This window comes from Pollicipes pollicipes, unplaced genomic scaffold (genome assembly GCF_011947565.3).
Source record: "Pollicipes pollicipes isolate AB1234 unplaced genomic scaffold, Ppol_2.1 Scaffold_3151;HRSCAF=3691_pilon_pilon_pilon, whole genome shotgun sequence".
Taxonomy (NCBI): Eukaryota; Metazoa; Arthropoda; class Thecostraca; order Pollicipedomorpha; family Pollicipedidae; genus Pollicipes; species Pollicipes pollicipes.
The window spans coordinates 117,954-141,325 of NW_023596238.1; the positions used below are offsets into that span (position 1 = coordinate 117,954).

Here is a 23,372-nt window from a genome sequence, read left to right on the forward strand (position 1 = left end):
GGAGGATCAGAGCCGGGCTGCTCTGGAGGACCAGGGCGGTACTGCTCTGGAGGATCAGGGCCGGGCTGCTCTGGAGGATCAGGGCAAGGCTGCTCTGGGGGATCAGGGCGTGGCTGCTCTGAAGGATCAGGGCAGGGCTGCTCTGGGGGATCAGGGCGTGGCTGCTCTGGAGGATCAGGGCGGGGCTGCGAGCCGTCAGCGGGTTGCGCGCGCGGCACAAGCCGCGCTGTCCGCCTTTGTTTGTCCGCGCCGCGTTCGCCCCCAGTTGGCAGCGGCCGCCGCCGGCTGTGGCCATTAGTTTCAGCGCGGCGGGCGGCTGGGCGGCCGCCGTTGCCGCCGCACCAGTGCCGGAACCGTCGTCGCGCCGGCCGTCGAGGCTGTTGCGAGCGCCGATCGTCGAACCGACGTTCTTTCAAAGCCGGCCGGAAGCGGCGCGGGCGGCGGCGGCGGCGGCGCGCTGCTTTGTCTCGGCCCGCGGCACGGCGGCGCGCGCGCCTCCTCTCATCTTTACGACCGTGCCTGCGTTCAAAGGAGGAATTTAGTGTTTGGCCGGCGCGCCGGCCGGCCGTCGGTGACGACGCCAAATACCTGCCGGCTGGCCAGCGGCTGGTGGACGGTCGCCGGGCGCGCCGGGCGCATCCGGTTCTCCAGCAGAGGCCGTCGGGAGCCGCGCCGGACCGGGAGGTGCGCTCCCGCGCTCGCACGGAACAGTCAATCGCCGGCGAGGGGTCGGACGCGCCGGCCCCGCAGCAAGCGCCGCAGCAGGCGTGCTGTGATGGACGGCGGTGGGTGGAGCACGCTGCGAAGTGTTTGCCGGAGAGGTGGTGTATGAGGAGGTCGAGGAGCCGATAGGCCACCATCGAGCGTTCTTGGGCGAGCTGAGTCACTGTCGTAGGGCGACAGACCGTGCGAGAGTCATCGGAATAGCCCAGCAGGCGGTGACAGCCTTGGAGTCGCTCGGGTGACGTCGCCTTGGTCAGCATGAGCTCCAGCTACAAGTTCCGCGACTCCAGTCGCCGGCGCTCGCAGGCCGGTGCGGCGCACAATGCCTTCGTGGACGCCGTGCTCTTGGCCAAGCTGAAGGTGAGGGGCGGGCTGGCGCTGATGCCGAATCCTCTGAAGAGGGTGCAGAAGATGGTGCTGAAGCTGGCGCTGACTATGACCGGGGTGGTGGCCGAACTGTTGTCCTGTGGGGTAGGGGAAGACTGAGCCTGGGTCAGTTCTCTGGCGCCCCTCTCGTTTGCTGGGTGCCCCTGCTGTTTGTCGTAAGCAGATTTTGTGGTGCCTTTTTGTGCACCTATTTTGTTGACAGGCTGCATGGCACCCGCCGTTGAGGCTTTTCGCGGGCGCTAACAGAGTCACGGAGCTATAAAAAGTACATTGGTATTGTTTATAGCTTGATGACATCACTACGGGGGCGTGGTAAAATGGCATAACACTCCATCTTGTCACTGCCCCGAGCACGTAAATGCGAAGGACGCGAGCGCGGGTGCTGTGCGTACCATCACTACGTACCATCACTACATACTATGCGTACCTAGGTACCATCACTTCAATACTCAGTGCTATATTTTATTACCACAGACAGCTGCTCATCTGGTCCGATCAACTTGACATGGCTTTATTTGCAGCTGCTTCTCACGCAATGTTATCTCTTGCTCTTTGACATAGACCATGGTCGATGGATTAGAACGATCTGAAGTTTGCTATCATTACAATCGGTTATCTCTTGCTCACATGTATCCAGTAATAGACTCGTGCTTTGTTCTCTCAGGCAACCTGTTCCACTGGAATCAAACGCTACAAAAAGCGTGGACATGTGTCCTCGAATCGCAGTCCCCATGGCTGATTCGGATCACACCTGTCTTCGACTTGCCCTTGGCCGCGTGTTTTGCGAGGGGGGACGGGCCGGCAGCATTGCTGAGAACGCCGAGCTGGCTCCGGTCTCAGACGCATCTCTCGGATTAGTCCGCTTCTGAGTAAACCGGCTTCCCGGCTGCCGCCGAAGTATCTGAATCACTGGCCGGCGGATTCAGCGAGCCTGATTCACCAGTGAACCCGAGCCTGCGAATGGCGCCGTAGAGCGGCGAGACCCGGCCGCGGCCCGGGCTCTGGGCAGAGGGACGAGCGGTGCGTTAGGAAACAGCCCCAGCCAGAGGGGTGGAGTTGCGAAACAGCCGGCCGCAGGGGAATGGGAGTTTGCGTCGAAGGGTCGGCGAGCGAGATTGAAGTTACGTCGTGAGACGCCGCCACTGACTTGTGAGCGCGGGTGGGCACGTGATCAGGCCTGACGTTCGCGATGTCCTCGGGGCCAGCGAGTCCCGTCGGCTGTTCTGTGCGCGCCACGGATCAGCGCTATCACACGGCCGTGATAACTGCTGTAGACCAAGGTCTTGCGACGCGCGTGGGTTTCTGCACCAGGCAGTTTCCGGAAAAGGCTAGTTTTCAAACATGGAGCATGAACTGTCCGTTTGGCTGCGATTGGGTGATATGAACTTATATGGCGACGCCTAAATCGCCGTCGTGGGGATTCGAGAAGGCTAAATGTGGCGATGATTATGTAACGAATCTTGCGATCCGGGGCTTAGAGCTTGCTGCTGAGGGTGAGTGCTTGAGTAATGTTGATACGATCCCATTCTAGCGGGATTTGACGTGACCTAACGGGATATATATTTTGCAAACAGGCGAATCCGGTTGGCAAAATATACTCCTTGATTGTCGATCCGATTTTCTACTTTTGCTTACTTGCACTATTTTTTCGAAAGATGTGATCGTGCGATCCGATAACACTCCAGATGGTTTCATTCTATATCGACACGTGCTGCTGATGGCAGAGCCTGCCTCCCCCCCCCCCTTTCCTTTATCGCTTATTGCAAATAGGACATCGAGAGCCTGCTTCAGATTCCACTTCTTCTAAGTAATTTCAGCGACCGTAATCATTGCCTTTGCATGTTAGCAGCGATGCATGCCACAATTTGGTATTCGACTTGAAAGCTAGCCTGGAGATGCCATGCGCCCTCCTGGAGCCTGCCTGCGTTCCTTATTTGCCGGCCAATATCGTACTGGGAACCGTTGGCTGCAGATGTGAAGATGAAGATCATAGGTGCAATCAAGGCGGAACTTAAGGTTGTTCAAGGAAAGGATGTTCAGCTAACTGCTGTCGGCAGACGTACCAGCAGTACAGGCCGTTCCCACCCGTTCTGCTATTAAATATCATTGTGTTGTTACTGTGTCTGCGACTAGTTCTGCCTTGAAACTAATGAGGAAATTGGCGCGAGTGTGACAAAGATGACAGCATCAAAGCTGAGCTGAATCACGGTCTTTATATTTATACAGTCACATACGGTCACACACACACACACACACACACACACACACACACACACACACACACACACACACACACACACACACACACACACACACACACACACACACACACACACACACACACACACACACACACACACACACACACACACACACACACACACACACACACACACACACACACACACACACACACACACACACACACACACACACACACACACACACACACACACACACACACACACACACACACACACACATACACACACACACACACACACACACCACACACACACACACACACACACACACACACACACACACACACACACACACATACATATATATGCATATATATATATATATATATATATATATATATATATTTTTTCTGCCCATTTCCTGCCTTGCTGTTCTTTTTTCTTCTTTTTTTAAGTTCCCTTATGTTTTTTGCGCTACATTGATCCCAACTTCGTATCCAGACAGCATTACGGGCTCCTCACGACAGACATGACCTTTGGATAAGGAGATTTAAAAACCCAGCTGCCTCGTCTGGACTGTACATCGCGAGGCCGAAACAAGTGCGATCAGCTGTCGACGGATTTCATGCCTGGGAGCCCGCTGCTGCGAGGCGAAACGACGGCCTCGTAGTTGTGCAGCGCTGGTGACTGGCACCGCGCATTCACCGGCCTTCTGAGGCGCTGCAGCGTGGTAATGGCTTATTGCTTGATGCTACCAAAGACGCACGCGTAGCTGGAGCACATCGTTAGTGAGATTTTCTGAATGGGCGCGGGACTTTATCGTTAGTTATATTGATTTCCATTGCGTTTGCTTTTCTTGGTATGTTCGAGACAATATTGTTTTATTGGCAGCTGTGCACTTGTTCTTATGCACTCATTTCTGTTATTATTAAGGCCTGTGCTCATCGCAGCAAACGGTTGGATGCGTAATAACGGTACTGCGAAAAATCCGCGCGCCTCTATCCCAGCTGCCCAATCGAGGCACCAGCCCAGTACCTCTCCCGGCCACCCATCTCCGCCGGCCCGGCACCTCTCTCGGCCACCCGTCTCCCCCGGTCCGGCGCCTCTCTTGGCCACCCATCTCTGCCGGCCCGGCGCCTCTTTCGGCCACCCATCTCTGTCGGCCCGGCACCTCTCTCGGCCACCCATCTCTGCCGGTCCGGCACCTCTCTCGGCCACCCATCTCCCCCGGCCCGGCACCTCTCTCGGCCACCGATCCCTGCCGGCCGGGCGCCTCTCGGCCGCCTATCTCTGCCGGCCCGGCGCCTCACCCGGCCACCCCGTCTGACACCTGCCGTCAGGGACACGTGACCGGTGACCGCGACAAGTGGGGCGGCCTTGAACGCGCTCCGCCAGCTACCGAAATACTGGCAATGGGCAGCGGTGGCGCGGCGCCGGGGGCGCGTCGATGTCGTGGTGCGTTGTCCGGTCAGTTCGACGGCGGTCAGGTGTCGGCGTCGCGCGCTCCCCGTCGGCTCCGACGCACTCCGCCGGCGCGCGCGGGCGGCGGCGGCGAGCAGAGCGTGGCGGCAACAAGGCCTCGTGACGGCTGGGCGGCGCCGTGACAGGCTGCCACTGTGGGCTCCGGTGCTGCGGGAGCGGGAGGTGGTCACTGCAAGCTCACGAGCGTCGGGAGGCGGGAGGCTGTCGTGCGAGAGGCGGCGCACTGAGCAGCAGAAGGCCGCTCCTGTCGGCCCGCCCAGGAGATTCAGAAGTCGTGAGCGAGCAGCTGACTGGCCGGCGCGATTTGTGTGGCTGCGGCCAGTGGGTTGGTGCACTGCGCTGGTGCACTCTGGTGACTTGACGAACTCTGAAAGCCAGGCTAACGGGTCACATCGTCGAAAACTGGTGACTTGGCGGTCTCCCACGAACTGCTAACCTTCTGGTGGCTTGACGTCACTGCAGGCAGAGCACCCATGCTGGCCTGATGGCCTCCTGGTGATCTTCTAATAGCCGTGAGCTGGTAACGTGGTGAACTTTGGTACCCTCGCTGAACTCGTGATCCCCTGAGGAACCGTTGTTACGGTGGGCTTCTGGTGTTCCGCTCACCTGGAGAACTTTAGTGACCTCTTGGTGACCTCCTGGTGACCCCCTGGTGACCTGGTGACCATGCAGACGGCGGCGGTGCACCGCTCGCACCTGATCCACCCGCCGGGCGCGGGCCGACGGCGCGGACACCACAGGGTATGTTACCGCCTCCCTGCACCCGCCGGGTGCTAGCCGCTCACAGAGCATGTGTGCCAGCAGATGGCCGGATAGATAAACCTCACGCATGGGCGGGCAGTCGGGCTCCATAAGCCGGTAGCGTTTGCAGGTGAAGGGCACGGGCGTGTGGTACATTTGCATGCTGACTGCCCCGCCGTGTGGGGCGGGGTGAGGAAGGGTGGAGATTAGAGAGGAGGTCCAGTGTAGGGCGGATGTGGGATGGGGTAGGGAGTAAGAAGGAGTCTCAGAGTCAGCGTAGCCAGGCTTGACGACGTGAGTTTAAATGTGGCAGTCAGAACGTGAGTGCCGCCCAGGTAACTTTGAATTTGCCGTCCTATCACGTCCCAAATTAGTTTGTCTGCATGATGCAAGAAAAACACTTGGATCGATTGCACGGTGCCGCATGGCCGCGACTACCAAATATCAACTTAGCATGTGACATGTCAGTTTTGATCGCTTGTTTGATATCAAGCATTTAATGGATTACTCATCTACGAAACTGGACACCAATAAACATACCGAAATGACCTAGCTGATGTTAAGCCGGGAAGTCAGCCGGGCCGTCGGCGGTTTCCGGCCGGCGCGCGACGTAGTCCTGGACGTAAGATTCGCTGACGTCTAATTCAGCGACGTACAATAGCGTTCTCTGCCTCGCTGGCACCGATGTGGGTGCCTGTTGTTTACCTACCAGGTCGTCAGTACGAGCGTGTGACCAGCTGATGCAAGAGCACGCGTTGTCGTCAGACGAGGCGGCGTGCGCGATCTGGATTCGAGTGCAGTCAAACGGACTTTAATCGATCTACATCATTCCTGTGGTCGATTCAAAATACTTCTTTTGTATATATTCCACCGCGCACCTTGATTAGCGTAACGGCTTTATATTGTGTGAAAAATAATGTTTCAGAAAACTGAAGGCTTTGCTCACCTGTACTACTTTTTCACTCTGTTCACGTAATGCTAGTATTCCGTACGTTCTGGAACTTTACTGTAGAGATCGTGTCACATTGTGCAGGCCGTCACCTCTATCGACCTTGTCCTTAAAGTCGTTTAAATTTACCTGGTCATGCTTTTTGACCAGCAAACCGCAAAGTATATTGCTGGGATCCGGCCTGTAACCAGAAAATGCAATAATTTCAGGAGGAAATCGGCAGCCAGGATACAAATGCAACGAAGTAAATTATGATATATATATATGTATATATATATATATATATATATATATATATATATATATATATATATATAGTACATATACACCAAATTGGCATTATTTATGTCCAGTTGAAATAATCGTAAACAGACATTTTCCCGACCTCCATGACAAACGTCCTAGCTCATCAAGACCTCTCAACTGGATTATATATGCATTCCTCATCCTCAACGGTAAATTACCCGAATCTAATTGCGGCAGCCGGTGGTTTCTTGCAGCGTCCACAGCCTGGACATCATAAGACCTCCGCTGACGTCCTGTGCCGGATAAAGTCAGCCGTCCGGCGCACCCCGGCGCGTGCCCTGACCCTTCCCTTTCCACACTGATCGGCATTTGATTCAGGCGACAGCTCAGGCGTGAGCGATCGCCGTCTCAATAGCCAGCACAGCGTGAGAGCGTGCATCCGCCTGGCTGGCCAACATCCGCGTTCGATACACGGGAACTCGACTCCTGACCTGGGAGACAGGAAGACGGCGGCGTCATTAGGCCCTTGACAAGTGGTGCTCACTGGACCGAGCGGCGGTATTGTCGCGCGCTCGCCGCGCGCCTCTCTCCGACGCTGGTGGCGCTCGCCGCGTGCCTCTCTCCGGCGCTGGTGGCGCTCGGACGCGCACCTCTCTCCGGCGCTGGTGGCGCTCGGCCGCGCACCTCCCTCCGACGCTGGTGGCGCTCGGACGCGCCTCTCTCCGGCGCTGGTGGCGCTCGGATGCGCGCCTCTCTCCGGTGCTGGTAGCGCTCGGACGCGCCTCTCTCCGGCGCTGGTGGCGCTCGGCCGCGCGCCTCCCTCCGACGCTGGTGGCGCTCGGCCGCGCGCCTCCCTCCGACGCTGGTGGCACTCGGATGCGCGCCTCTCTCCGGCGCTGGTGGCGCTCGGATGCGCGCCCCTCTCCGGTGCTGGTAGCGCTCGGACGCGCCTCTCTCCGGCGCTGGTGGCGCTCGGACGCGCACCTCTCTCCGGCGCTGGTGGCGCTCGGCCGCGCGCCTCTCTCCGACGCTGGTGGCGCTCGCCGCGTGCCTCTCTCCGACGCTGGTGGCGCTCGGCCGCGCGCCTCTCTCCGGCGCTGGTGGCGCTCGGACGCGCACCTCTCTCCGGCGCTGGTGGCCCTCGGATGCGTGTCTCCCCGGCGCGGGAGCGCTCTGATATGCCTCAATATAATTGCGTTTGTCGCAGCGGCGGACGCAGCAGCCTTGTCGCGGCAGGTGCAGCGGGTCACCAGGGCCTGTCGTTTGAGAAGTGAAGGGCTTTTAGGGAAGCCGTAATCCCATCTATTTGGATCAGACTGCGCTCGAGGTGCTATTGGGTCACCTTCGACCTTCCCCGAACGTTTTCCTGCAGTGTCTTTCCGCTTGACGTGTACCTGCGCCGGTGGTGCTTATTAGTGCTGGTCTGCACCGAACATGGCTGCGATTTTCATCACGCTCTGGCACACTCATATGAACAGCGGACCGGCTGCGAGCGCGTCCCAGTCAGCACGTTGTTAACCAAGCCCGTTTTTATATCGAACGCCCTAGTCATATTCCGTGCTACCCGCGCTTTGCTGGTCCCTGTCACCGGCCTCTGTCCCATCTGACGTCCACTTGTGACCTCTGCCGCGTCAGTGTCCAGGTCAAACAAGGTCAGGTGAACGTCCGCGTGACGCGACGCCGCTGCCGGCGCGCGGCACACGTGCACCCCATTAGCCGGCCGACTCCACAGCTGCCCGGCGCCGCTCCGCTGGTCGGAGCCGGCCCGCGCCGCCCTGGCCGCCCGGGCCCACCACCGTGCTCCACGCGCTCCGACTTTCGTTGGCCATGTCTCGCCACGCGCCCGTGTCGACGCAGTAGCGTGGAATGGCGTTATTCAGGGTCGCCTCGGGTTGTCTTTAGTTTTATTCCACGACGTGGATGATGTCCATCGAGATCCTGCTGGTGGACCTCACCAACGCGCGCATCGCACTGGCCCCTGGCCTCCGGCCCGTACGCGCGCACACGCATACGCACGCGCACACGCACGGGCACGCGCCGCTGACGAGTCCACCATCCACCACGGCGGGATCGCCGCAGGGCGCCGTGCCTTCCAGCCCGGCCGCCGAAGCCGCGCGGCTAAAAATAGGGAGGAAGCGGCTGGCCCGGCGCTGCCAAGAACGGCCGCAGTCGTACGTGGCGGCGTGGTGACGCCCGCGGACTCGTGTGCCGCGCTGCCCGCTCAGCGCGGAGCGGCGGGACAGCAGCGTCATGCGCCGCTCCGTCCACCACCGTCTGCTGCGCGCCCGCAAGGTAGGCGACTGGCGGCGGCGGCGGCGGCGACGGCGGCGGCGCCGGCCGTCGGTGTCTTGGCGACGCTCCCGGAGCGCGCTCGTCCCGACGGCCCGAGGCTGACCTTTGTCGTCCTGTTGCTGTCGCTGGCATTCCCTGCCCCCCCCCCCCCCCCCTCGGCCCGCGGTGTGACATTCCCCTGGCCACGGTCACTTGTGTGTCAGCCGAGCGGAGCAGCGACGGAGGAGGGGGGCGGGGGGCTTCCCGGCGGGGATCAAAAGCACCCCGTCAGCAACGACCTCGAGGGGTCATAGTGATGATGGATAATGGTCGATCTGGGACTCGAACCAGCTGCATCGGCCGGAAGCTTGACAGCTCGAAAAAACATTTATTCTAGCAGTGTGCATCAGTTACGGAGAGACCATGACTATAAAAACATGATTTTATGTGAAGTAGATGAGGGAAGACTGTGGCAGCCATGCATTGCGCGATGGATGACATTGATTGACCAGCGAACTATCATGTAATCCTTCAGTATGTTTCAAGGGCATGCGTGAATCAAGCAGGCGGGAAGCTGCTGCATGTGGTAGCACAGCAGAACGCAGGGACATCTTAACCCATGGGAGAAAAATAGGGGCAAGAAATCTCCCCGACAAAAATTCCGGAAGGAAGGTCCTAGCATAACGGTTGTGTGGGGTGTGACCTGGCACATGCCTAGCACTTCAGGGGCTAGAGTCTTGTTTGTTGTTGTTTTGTAGACATATGTCCATTAACTTCGAGGTCTCCCAACGATAAATCATTTATCAACGTAGTGGCCATTTACCAACCTGTACATATACCCATGCACCCGCTGCAATGCAGACTGAGCAGTCTGTTTCGCAACTGTTCACATCAACCGAACAAGCCAGAGCGCTCCCCGTGGCCAAAATCTGCGCGCTTCAGGCAGGGGTGTGCGACCAGCGGCGTCGCGTCTCCCTGCGCCGCCCGCAGACGACGCCATCCGGCCGGCCGGCCGTCGGCGGGTCGGCGTCCCCCTGGCGGCGCCGCCTCCGATGCAGGAATTTCGGAAATGCGAGCCGGGCGGCGGCACGGCGCTTGTCTGGAGCACGGCCAGCACCGCGGCCGGCGGCGTGGCGGCGCCGTGCGCGCCCGAGCCACGGCCGTGCGTGCCCGAGCGACGGCGTGCGCGCCCGAGCGACGGCCGTGCGCGCCCGAGGCGACGGCCGCGCGTGCCCGAGCGACGGCCGTGCGCGCCCGTGCGACGGCCGTGGCGCGCCCGAACCACGGCCGTGCGCGCCCGAGCCACGGCCGTGCGTGCCCGAGCGACGGCTGTGCGCGCCCGAGCGACGGCCGTGCGCGCCCGAGCGACGGCCGCACGTGCCCGAGCGACGGCCGTGCGCGCCCGAGCCACTGCCGTGCGCGCCCGAGCCACGGCCGTGCGCGCCCGAGCCACGGCCGTGCGTGCCCGAGCGACGGCGTGCGCGCCCGAGCGACGGCCCGTGCGCGCCCGAGCGACGGCCGCGCGTGCCCGAGCGACGGCGTGCGCGCTCGAGCGACGCGCCCGAGCGACGGCCGTGCGTGCCCGAGCGACGGCCGTGCGCGCCCGAGCGACGGCGTGCGTGCCCGAGCGACGGCCGTGCGCACCCGGGCGACGGCCGTGCGTGCCCGAGCGACGGCGTGCGCGCCCGAGCGACGGCCGTGCGCGCCCGGGCGACGGCCGTGCGTGCCCGAGCGACGGCCATGCGTGCCCGAGGGGTTCTCTCGTGTCGCGCTGGATGCAAAGACCGGGGAGGTCGACGAGGGCCGGAATCGCCGGATGCAGAGATGAGCGTTGTGTCGCGGGAGTGATGTATGTGGTGGTGGGACCCGCGACGCGTTTGGAACAGACTGGGTGGTGCTTGTGCATCACTCAGGTTGGGAGCTGCGGTGCATTTCGCACGAGTCTCGCCGAGACATGCAATGTTGGCTGTAACTAATTGCGTTTCCAAGACCCAAAAATGTCGTCGTTACAGAAAGCCTGTGCGCTGAAATATTGCATATCTGTGCATTGCATCACTGTAGCATATTTTGGCATATGTTGCGAACCATATTTCAACGTATTTGACAAGCCATCAGCTACTCAACACAAACGATCACTCAGGTTGACAAATAGCAGAATATGGTACCTTGCCTCGTGACAGGGCCTACTTATCTGTTAAACAATAACAGTATCGCATGGGTTGTATCGCATGTGTATTATCGCGTGTTTAGTATCGCATGTGTGTGTTTAGTATCGCATCTCATATGTCACATGTCCAAATTATCGTTCCAAACAGTTCCAGCTTACGACAATGCATATTTGTGCTGTTACACGCTCACAACGCTTTTTAGCGCTTCAACCAAAGCTATTTCAAGTCATCCTTCAGTTGTGAAGATCTCCAGTTGGCGCAGTTCTCAGTTATCATAAATAAAGCCTTTCCGGCACGATTTCCAAAACAAGACTTACGGAGAGGAGGCAGGAGCAACATTCCGTTTCTCTGTCACTCCGCCACGAGCGAAGCAGCAGCAAGGAGGGCAGACACATCACGTTTTTGGGTGCTGAGTTCGAAAGAGGGAAAGGTAAAAAGCATCCACTTTTGACCAAGCCCAGTGCCCAGCAGTCAATGACGGTGTTTGACACTGATTTACATTTCCCTCGCTTACCGAGGCAAGAGCCACGTCTAGATGAGACAGACGCAGTCAAGGAAAATACGTCACTCCAAAACATCTATCCAAAACTACCCATCCTTTCTGTAGTGTGCTGTCCGACCCATGCCCCAATATGTCGCGAGCTTGGAGAGAGGCGGCTGCCACTTCCCCTCCTCCCACTCCACACCTGGCGCAGGTATTCTGCCGAATTCTGGACTGCGCAGGGCGGTGGGTGTTTCCGCTACACCTGAGGGCCCAGCCCGGTCCTCCCTCGATAGATCGAGCAGGGACTGAGTGACTCCGCACCACACCTGGGGGGGGGGGGGGGGGAGGCGGGCGCTGGCAACGTGGCGCCGGCGCCGCGCCGGCCCGGGTCGTGGATACATTACACGCGGCACCGGATCGATCGGGGACGGCGGCGGCGGCAGCGGCGGCAGTGCGCGCCGGCGGGGTGTGGCGAGTGGCGCACCGCCAGCGTCGGTCATGCGCCCCGCCGCCGCCGCCGACCATGATGGGGTACAACCACGGCTACAACAAGCTGTTCGCTCAGGTGGGTGATGCTGCCGGTCGGCGTGCGGTCCGTAGACTGCTCGAAACTGGTGGGTGAAGGTGGGCGGACAATGGGCGAAGGGGGGGGGGGGGATGAGGAGACGTCGTGCTGCCGCCGTGGCCGAAGTGGAACAAGTGGACGTGAAGGTGAAGTATCGGCGTGCGGTGTGAGCTCTGTGCAGTGTGGGTTTTCGAGCCTGAGCGAATGGTGGTGTCAGCTGTCGTTTCTCCAGCCGGTGTCCGGAAGGCAAAGACTCCCGCATGTTTGGTCAGTGCTCTGCGAGCGTTGTTGTTGTCTGCTGCTTTGCTGGCACGCGGACCATCATGGGCCAGTGCAATGACTGAGGCCGCCAGAGCGGCTGGAAATGGCGGCGCGCATGGAATGCTTAGGGGATGTCCATGGGCTTCGACCCATGGTGCCTTGGCCGTAGTAGAAAGTTACAAGCAGGTGCTTACTGGCTGTTGGAAAAGTCTCCAGTTGCTCGTGTCAACATGATTCTTTATTCTGCGTACCTGACGGATATATAGTCACTGTCTTGGTGAAATTCGCTTCTTGGAAACCGTAGGTCATGCATGTTCTTGAGACTTTTGTTTTTATTAAAGCTGTCTCATTTTCCTGGTATATACGTTTATCTGAGAAACTGAGTACGAACATCCGCAGGTCGTGCAGTTTGTCCCAGAAATTCAGCCTGTGCTGTATGGTCCACTGGACTGACGTGAAAACTTATGTAACTTCGAGATAGGCTTCAGTCTTAGACCTTTCGCCTGACAGCATTAGAGCAAAATCTGAACATCGAACGAATGCATAATCCAAGGGAACCATGCTGTTTCGCGTTGCCGCACGTTAACATTCTTGTCAAACCGCATTTCTACTCACATTTGCATCCTTGCACTGGCATTTGCAGCATACAGATTTTCTTCACGCGCATGCGCGCACAATGAGCGTGCTATGAATACTCGGTCCTGTTCATTTCAGCCGAGAACAATTGCCGCTCGAACAACCTTAACGTGCTCAGTGCACTGGAAGCCCCCCGTCAGAGCCAACCCATTGCGCTTTGAGCGCCGGGCAAAGGCCGCACTCATGCCTTTAAACACATTCCACGGATCGCGAGGCGCGGCCGACACCGCTTTTGCAATGTCCAGTTAGCAGGAGTATTTGCGCGATGCACGCATTTTGGCGGGTCCCTTGGTTCTGGCGCGGTGCCAGGGCCAGGGGAACCGACCAGTCATGGTAACAGTGGCAGTGCTTGTCAGAACTGCTACCTCGGGTACCGCCAGCCCGCAAGTCAAGTTCGCTGTGGTGCTTGCTATTTGTTTACATATATATATATATATATATATATATATATATATATATATATATATATATATGTGGTGTGTGGTAGTGTATGTGTGTGTGTGTGTGTGTGGTGTGTGTGTGTGTGTGGGGTGTGGGTTGTGTGTGTGTGTGTGTGTGTGTGGTGTGTGTGTGTGTGTGTGTGTGTGTGTGTGTGGTGTGTGTGTGTGTGGTGTGTGGTGTGTGTGTTGTGTGTGTGTGTGTGTGTGTGTGTGTGTGTGTGTGTGTGTGTGTGTGTGGTGTGTGTGTGTGTGTGTGTGTGTGTGTGTGGGTGGGTGGTGTGTGGGTGTGTGGTGTGTGTGTGTGTGTGTGTGTGTTGTGTGTGGGGGTGTGTGTGGTGTGTGTGTGTGTGTGTGGGTGTGTGTGTGTGTGTGGTGTGTGTGTGTGTGTGGTGTGTGTGTGTGTGTGTGTGTGTGTGTGTTGTGTGTGTGTGTGTGTGTGTACATACATATTTAAACGTATCCTGACCGTGTTTTAACCGGTGCCGCCGTAGTTCCAAGACTTGTCGCGAAGACGATTTTTATTGTTTATAAAGGCTATATAAAGGCTCGTCCTGACTATGGTCCCTTGTTGTTAACTTTATGCGGCGTTTTTAAAGAATGCACAGATGCGCGGCGCTTTGCTGTCGGCGTTCTTTGCCCCGAGCTGGGAGTGTCACGGCGAGGGCAGTTCCGTGGCCTGGGTCTGGGTCTGGCCTGCCGAGGGCAGTTCCGTGGTCTGGGTCTGGGTCTGGCCTGCCGAGGGCAGTTCCGTGGTCTGGGTCTGGCCTGCCGAGGGCAGTTCCGTGGCCTGGGTCTGGCCTGCCGAGGGCAGTTCCGTGGTCTGGGTCTGGCCTGCCGAGGGCAGTTCCTTGGCCTGGGTCTGGCCTGCCGAGGGCAGTTCCGTGGCCTGGGTCTGGCCTGCCGAGGGCAGTTCCGTGGCCTGGGTCTGGCCTGCCGTTTGATCGGGGAATTGTTGTTGGCTCCGTCGAGCGGACAGAAAGTAGACCCTTTGTCATGAGCTTCGGCCCGTCCTGGTGCCATTTGGCACAGGACGCGGTGCCCGCGCCAGGTCCTGGTCCTTCTCGCCAGCCGAGACGGTGACTAATCCATTCACTCCGACGGCACATTTTAGACAAACACTTTGTTTCCGATCGCGCCGCGCGCTGTAGTAAAATCAGGAGAGCTTGCTGTCCTTGTCGCGTGTTCATGTGTGACGATTGGAGCGATTTGCCGTTTTTGCCCCAGCATCAGTGTTTGTTCAGTGATTGCAGCCACCTTCGGCCACCGCGCTATAGGTGCTGCCAACTCAGCTACACCGCCATCACTCCTTGTTTCCACCAAAGCATCTGTCGAAGTGAGGCTGTATTGCTGCGTCGTTGTTCGTGCACTACGAACGATGTCGCCGTTGCTGGTTTCTGCAGTTTGACCTTTGCAGCCTGTGTGTCCGTGAGGGCACTGCCGGTGCGTGATTGTGCGGGACAGAGAGCTTAACAGCTTTTCGCTGGCACTGTCTGCCACCAGGTTAACCCAGCGCCAGCCCGGCTGCGAGAACAGCCCCAAACCCATCCTGTGTCATGGGGAGGAGGGATTGGGAAAGATAGAGTGAAGGGAGAAGGAGAGAGGGGGGAGAGAGAGAAGTAGTTCGGCAGGAGAGAGCGGATAAACGGGAGGGAAGTCAGTGAGCGTAAAAGGAGATAGTGAAATAATAAATGCCCTGGATAGCTGGAGGTGCCTCTAACCGGACCTGTCTGCCTGGCAGGGCTCGGCTGACTCCAACTACTCGCACCCGTCGTCCGACCTCTCGCTGGACGAGGAGAGGGAGAACCTGCGCCGGGAGACGGAGCGGCAGGCGCTGGCACAGCTTGAGAAGGCCAGGGTGAGTGCCCCCCCCCCCCCCCATTTGGGAGTAGGGTGTAACCCTTTATTGAGCTAGAAACGCGAAACAAATGCGTGGCTTGTTTCGTCATGACCGAAAGTCAGCAGGATTCGGCTACAGAATTTGACTGTGTTTTTAAAATTCTAGTAGAATATGCAGCAACACCCCACCGTACCGTAACGCTCTCCAGAACCTCTTCTTCCTTCCCTTGTTATGCTTCCTCTACGCCCCATCACTCCCTCGTTGGAAGACGGAGCGTCGGAAGTCACGAAAAGCGGGGAGGCGGGACCCCATGCGCGTCGATGTCGCCTGCCACGCTTCCAGGCATACACAGCGCACCAACGATCTGGTGTGCTCGGTTCAAGGATGATTTTTCCTCAACTCGGCCAGACGCTCTGTTTCACTCTCAGAATTGGACATGTTGCGTTACGACATGGTACACAATTTGCTTGTGGCAATTTTGCATTGTGACGTGGTGTACCGTCAACAGCTATCTGTCCTGGCTAGGATGTAGTTTTACTGCACTCCGCTCACCGTAGTTATGGAAATGAATGTTACGGTTAAATTTCAGCATTGGTTGCATCAAACTTACCGAGAAAAAGCTGACGGAAATTTCCAACTAGGGTGCCCTCGGGTTACCTAGGCGTCACACCCGACGTTTCGAGTGACCTGCACTTGATGTCCCACACTGCCATCGCGGGAATGGGAGGGTGTGCGCGTGTCACGACTCTGACAGTTCGCTGACCCGCCATGAGTTCCGTGATTGCTGCGTGAGTTCGCCAGCTGTTCGGGACGCTCGACCGTCCGCAGGGGCGAAAAACAGCCCCGTAATGAATATTGCTGTTCTATCAGACGGATTGCGCTGGCGGGGCTCCCGGTCTGGCAGCCAGTAACGGCTGGGATCAGCTGTTAAATGTAAATGAGCTGTTTCAATGCCCTGGCATTGAAAGGCCAGGGCGTTGAAACAAATCTGAGTGCGGTTGGTCAGCAGGCCAAGACAATTGGTTAAAAAAGCATTTGCGCACAATTTTTAGCCTGATGGAGTCGTGAAACTTGTATGTCGTTGCTCGTAGCTTAAATATTAACTTGTCTCATTTTGGCAATCACTTTTGCTCCAGCAAATTGGTGCAAATAATAATGCAAATTGGTAATAATAAATGATGGCAATGACTACAAGGTCATATTCGCCAGTTGAGCTCAGGGGCGCAGCCAGAGCCTTGGTAAGCGGGGAGCATAGGGTTGATAAAGAACTCCTGATTGTGAAGCGGTCCCCCCCGCCGGAAAAAAATCACCAGATTTGTCCCACTTGATTTCGAACGGGCACGACTTTGCCACATTGCTACTGCTTTATGTCCGTCGAGCTTGGTCGTGGAGGTGCCATGATCAAGTTTCATGGCACCTTTACGTGTGACACTTAGCGATAAAGACGTAAGCATCTTCGAAGTAAATACACGTATTGGCAGCGTGCCAATGCTCGCCACCACGATCCGGTCGTCTCTGCTCCGCCGACCCTCGCACCCTGGCGGCCGGCGGCGGAAGCTCGCTGCTGTCGGTGCGTGAGCGGTCGCTCTGCGTGCCGAAACCGATACAGCGTCTTGACGGCGAAGACATCGGCCGGCGGCTGTGACGGGAACCGGCAGCCTGCCAGATGGACCGGCCACATGGGCTGCGTGCCGGCGCCCGGCCGGGGTCGATAGAGCGGCCGTGGGCCACTGCCAGCGCCATCAGCGCGCATGCCGTCGGATGATAACGCACGGACGCGGAACTTTCTCAAAGTTTGATCTTCGCACGTTGGTGAGGTCGTGATGGCTGGATGCTTTGGTGTCTTTCTGGTACTGTGCACAAAAGAAAGGATAGTTGAAAACCATACACTACCTTCCTCAAAGCGCGCAAATAGTTTATTTCTAAGTTCCATGTTTGTCCTTGTTTAAGCGCTGACCTTCTGGGCCGGTGTGGCTTTCCATGGCTCAGTAAGATGCGGGGGCCGTGAGAGGCGATATTTTCCAGCTCAATAAAAGCACCAAGCTAAATGTAGCATTTCATGAAAAAAGTGCGTGCTCTGATGAGAAAATCTGGTCTCCAGGCTGCCAACATTTGGGGAAATTTAACGTACCGCCTATGATGGCGCTTGTAAAAAACGTAAAATGTCCCGATCCTCTTATTCTGCGACATCACTCGTCGGCTCAAATAATTGCGCGGCCATCTGTATGGAAATAGGTCATAAACGCCTTTTTTAAATCACAATTTTTAGAACCACACCTATTTTCTAGTCCCGCCATCGTTCGAATGTGCTTAAAGACGGCCAAAACGGACTTACTCGGATCGTATGGCTTTTTCCCGTTTTATCCTATAGCTCGGTAGCCAGTGGGTAATGTCGCAAATATAATGACAGAGCATGGGCCAACGTACCGTCTGCAGTTAAAATGACCAGCGTGAGTTTGTGCGACGTACGGGTGCTCCAATAATCGTCGAGTAGGCCGTGAATGTTAATATTTAAAAAACGAAGAAAAAACGGCACCGGATGCAACACGCTGTTCTGTTGGGCAAAAAACGGCGCCAGGCACAACACGCCGTTCTATTGGGCAAAACAACTCTGGCTGGGAAACTTTAGCCAGCATTGTGGCAAAATTGACCTCGCCGCATGCACAGATTCAGTGTTCATACTTACCACCTGTTTGTTGGTCACAATGTCCCCTGTCCCGTGAATACATTAACTTTACCTATTGGGATACAATGTCACATTTTCACGTCGTCAAAATGCCACCAGTCAATCGCTCAGTCGCCGCCGGCGGGAAGTTCAAATAAAAGACGAAACCTGCGCACGCTGTGTATTGCAGGCGCCCGGCAGCCGTCACTCATTCATATATCCACTGCGGCGAGAAAGGTTAGCTGAGTGTCGATCAAACCCGAAACCACTATCATCATCCGAACTCCTTATTCAGAGAAATGTCAGAGAAACCACGCGTATCGAAGGAAGAATGGTTTGCATCGGGCATGGTAAGATAATCCAAGAAATGCGGTAATTTTTCAGCGAAGCTCACTGCTACGTTAAAATATTACTCCCAGCGGGCCTTCGCGTACTGTGTTTTGTACTCAATAAGGAGTCTGACAACACAGAAGCATTGCAGTAGCATTGAAAAGCTACGGTGGAGAACTTATTTAGATCTCGCATTTGCAGTGGCAGCAAGTGGGGTTTTCTTGAACTGTTGAATTGTGCAACAACGCTCCAACTACAGTGGAAATCTGGAGAGCAGAATTTGGAAGCTGGGCAATAGCTTATTTTGTCTTAGTAAGCAGAGCGTAAGCCCATTACAAAATAATGTCTCAAATGATGTTTCAGAATCATTTATTTTTACTGCTTTGGTGTGCCTGATCAGCTTTCACGCACGACTAGGTGGTGTGAAATCAGTGAGAGCTAAGGCAACGTTTATGTTTGCTTCGAATTAATGTCATCTCTATGGATTTACGGCTACTTCCTGAAACAGATAAAATGAGGTCCCTCTGGCATTTGGAACAGCGCCTTGCAGCAAGCAAACACATGCAAAGATGCACGCGAACTCATTGAAAGAGGGCAGAGAGGGGTGGGTTGTCACTCACCCTTTCTCGGCAAGGTTGTGAGCGATTCAACCCATGATGCCGCATGTAAAGCTGGCATATAGATGAAGTTTTTTTTCCATGACCCACCTACGCCCCTTGTAGTCGGCATATCCCACCCAGCATATCACATAAATACATGCAACAATGATGCACAATGAATGATGATGTACAATAATGCAAACACAAATTATTCATAGGAGCCCCTTCGCTTAGCGAAGCAAGTCCGCAAGTGCTTGTACGTCGCTTCTCGGCTTTGGAGTCGTTCTTTTTCGGATGGAACCCATCCGTAAGTTTCTTTTCATCGAACTTTCACCACTTATGTTCTGAGTTAATTCTGAGTATTCTGAGTTAATGGCGTTGCTGGTTTATAATGTCCACGTGCTGTACTACGTCACACAGTCCAAGGATTCGAGGTAGCAGCGTCAAGGTACAAACAAAAAGAGCGTCAGTCAGAAAGAAGTAGACGGCTGAGTGTAGTTCAGTCATGCTGTGCCATGTCCGTTCATGAGGCATGTGGGACCGCTGAAGATGACATTATGTACTTGTCCATTGCTTGCTCGAGGAACAATTAAGCTACTCCGCTATTAGGTCATTTCTTTGTCTCCCTCGCAAAAGTAACGTAATGTTAAGAAGTGATTGTATGTACCGATGTGTTGCACTGACTGTAAAAGAGTTGAAAATGGAATAATGCAACCAATAATGAGACATTATTTTACTTCCGCTTAAGGGAAATTACACAACGGGTACAATGGGACGGTGGATCAATTATAGTCACGCAGTGTCAGATGCCAAAGTGAACTGGTATGACGGTGTGACATGCAAAAATTTCCAAAGCCCAGGGGTCCAACTCTGATGGAACTGAAATATATGTTGCTTAATTTAGAGCGCTACGTAATAATATGACCATATCATTAGCAGAATTTGAACTGAACTTTTATCTTTTTCGCTTCCGCTGTCAGGCTCTGTCGGAATATTCCACCCGTGGCTATTAATGAATATCCCTCACATGTTTCACGCATCTTCCCCTGCCCAGTCCTTAAAATAGATTATATAAGCCTACTAATGCACTTCCTTATATTGCGATTTTTTGTAAATAGGCATCAGGCTTTGTTCTATTTCTTCAAGGCTTCAATTATTTTGTTTTTTGGAAAGCTCGCTGAAACATTTGAAAGCCCTAACTAGCTGCCATAACATGCAGAAATGATTGCGTCCATGTCATTCTTTCGTGCATGTTGCCTTTCCGTCGGTCATCGTTGCCGACACCGCCCTTTGGCTCGTGACTTGGCTCGCTACTTTGGCTCGCGACATTGGCTGGTGACTCCGGCTCGTGACTTTGGCTCGTGACTTCGCCAGGCCTGTCATGACGTGATCACGGATCTGACAACGAACTCCTCGGGCCGCAGACAAGCCGGTAGCGTTCGCCGTGAGGACGAATGTCGCGTACGATGGCGGTCTGGACGATGACTCTCCCGTCCACGGGTTCGGCCATCTCCTTCGACGTCAAGGACTTCCTCCACATCAAGGTGCGTTGTATACCTCTCCAGCTGCCTGGTTTCCTTCGCTGATCGTCAGTTGCATTTTGGTGCTTGGTTTATGGGTTGATGGGGTTGGTGTTACACTGGGTACCGTTGACGTGCAAACTAGTCATGAAATTGCAAGCGCAATAGAGCGGGTGGGCACTGCCCCTTCCCCGGGACAGCTGCAGTAGGTGATTATGGTGGCTTCGTTTGAGAAGCATGTACAACAACTGAGCACGCCTAACACGTCGTAGCAAATACAACTGAACGCCTCTCTCTCCTTCAAGGCGATGAAAACGAGCAATCACCGTCATTGTGCATCCCTCAGAGCGAGCTCAGCATATCACATTTAACTTTTCCTTGGAGACAAGCATGACAGCTGACTGCTGACGCTGTCCATTCCTTTAAGGCTAAGTGTGACATTTCGCCACTGTCCGTTCCCGTAAGACAGCTTACGAACAGCTGACCACCGTACCCCCTCTCTCAAGGCTTTCGCAACTGATCACTACCCATTACCCTCTTCCCAACAAGACAAGGACAGCGACTGATACATGCGCTCCTCTAGGATCACTGTAGCGTCTCGTTGATTGTGCTACGGCCCCTGGCATGACTAAGCCGACAACCCACCGCTCCTCCCCTCAGGAGAAGTACGACAACAACTGGTGGATCGGCCGGCTGGTCAGGGGAGGGCGCCGAGGTGGGCTTCATCCCCTCGCCGGCCAAGCTGGAGACGCTGCGGATGCAGCAGGCGGGCAACCCTCGCCTCCACGTCAAGCCGCCCGCGGCCGGCAACATGGGCGGTCTCAACGACGTGTTGTCAAACAGTAAGGACTGGACGGCATGGGAGCTGACGTCGAGCAGGGTTACGAGCGGTAACGCCTTCATGTCGATGTTGGACACTTGTTAAACGCTCTTGGGCACACTGGGGGGCCGTACGTGTGGCGTGGTGTAAGTAAACACGGTTGCCGTGCTCTGGTTTGCTATCAGGGAAGACATATGGGCTCATCGAATGTAGGCATTGAACACTCGCCCTTTTCTCTGCAACTCCGAGTGGGTATTGGCTAGTCAACAGCCGGCGGGGGCGGCACTAAGAATGCAAGACAGCAACTTAGTTTGTAGGTTGCAGGTGTCAGACATGTTGACGGTCACGGGTCAAGGGACACTGTCTCGAATGTTGGGGAAGACAGATATTTTGGCTTCAGGTGAGCCTCACTGACGTTCCAGCAGTTGTTAGTGAAAGTAAGGAAAATGATCAGAAAGGGGAAACGCAATTAGATTCAGCGCGAAATAACCCACGCCGCAGACAGCGGCCATGCCCTTCGGACCACACCGCGTGCGACGAGCGTGGCGTTGTTACCAGCCGCGCCGCCGCCTGACAATCGGTCGCCACTGTCGCGGCAGGTCTGGATGTAGACCAGAACGGCATGGAGCCGGCCGTTGGCGAAGATTCCGACTCGGCAGGAAAGGGCAAACCCAATCTCACCACCCCGCCGGCCAGAGAAAAAGCGAAAACCGTTTTTCAAGAAACAGGCGAGTGAAGTATGTGTCGTTCTATTATTTTTCTTTGAAAGTAAGTCATGTGCTTTCCGTCGATTCTTGGAATGATGACCAAATATGTGACGGTTTTTATCGATTGCAACGGCAATTATGCATGGAATACCGAAAAGCGCGACTCTTGGACAAAACACTCAACGATGCCGTTTGCAGCGGTGTTCGGCACCGTTAGTTAATATCAAAAGCCGGCAGATCTGTCTGCACAGGACGCAGGTCGCCTTTTTGAAATATGACCGTCTTAAATCGGAAAACTGATGCACCATGTTTGACGAAGAAATCTTAAAGTTTGCTGCCCGTTTTCCTGTCAGGCTCCAGAAGTAAACCGTCTGGTCGTTTGATTTCCCTTGAGCCTATCGACTGAGGCACATCAGTTTACATATGGATGTTTACGTGTGTAGACTTGTGCTGGCTGTGTATGACACGTATCACTGGCCTTGATCTGTTTATTTAGTGGGACGGACTGTCTGGTATTGCTCAGCCCCTGCTACCGCAGCGATAGTATCGAGCGCACGTTTGGTCCCTGAAGCCATAGCAATGCCATCGTGGTAGGCCGGATTGTTTACCCGAAAGTGCCACTTCATGTTTTTAATGGCACCCGCGGAACGAGCTGGTCGCCGAGACCGTGTTCTGTATTGTAATGCTGCATGCATCTGTATCGGTATAAATGTTTTTTTGTTGGCGCATGAGAGGAAACTTTGGCATCACTGGTACCATGCGTTCGTTACCAGCTCAAACTGGAAACATATGGAGTAAATCGCCTCAGTGGTGAAAAAGTTCATTAGCATGGGACGTGCAGCTCAAATTCAAAACTCACGTCAACTCAGAACTCATGCAATCTGACATTTGTGTTAAAACAACTGCTGTATGCTGCATATAGCATGCAGCGTACGACAGTAAAAATGTGCTGTGCACATACTGTACTCATCCATCTCAGCATATGATCACCTACTTTGCCAAAGCGTGGTTGACCTGGGACGAACACAACAGGCCGTGTGCCGCCCCCCTGGTGCCTGTATGCTGCGTGGCCATGCCTGGTTCGGAGCGGCTGGCGGCCGGTGAGCGCGGGTCTGCACTGAAGGCCGTCCTCGTGTGTCCACAGGAGAACCCGGCCCCATACGATGTTGTGCCTTCTATGCGACCGCTCGTGCTCGTGGGGCCCAGTTTGAAAGGATATGAGGTCACCGATATGATGCAGAAAGCCGTCTTCGATTTCCTTAAAAACAAATTTGAGGGGAGGTGAGTAGTTTGTGTGAAGCCCAACAACGTTATATTTCGCTAGTTTCGTGTTGTTT

The 23,372-nt window shown here is 55.6% G+C and overlaps 1 pseudogene; it reads left to right on the forward strand.

Moving 5' to 3' along the window:
- The first annotated feature begins 609 nt into the window (after nucleotides 1-609).
- LOC119090870 (voltage-dependent L-type calcium channel subunit beta-1-like) lies at nucleotides 610-23,316 on the forward strand (annotated as a pseudogene).
- The last annotated feature ends 56 nt before the right edge of the window (nucleotides 23,317-23,372 follow it).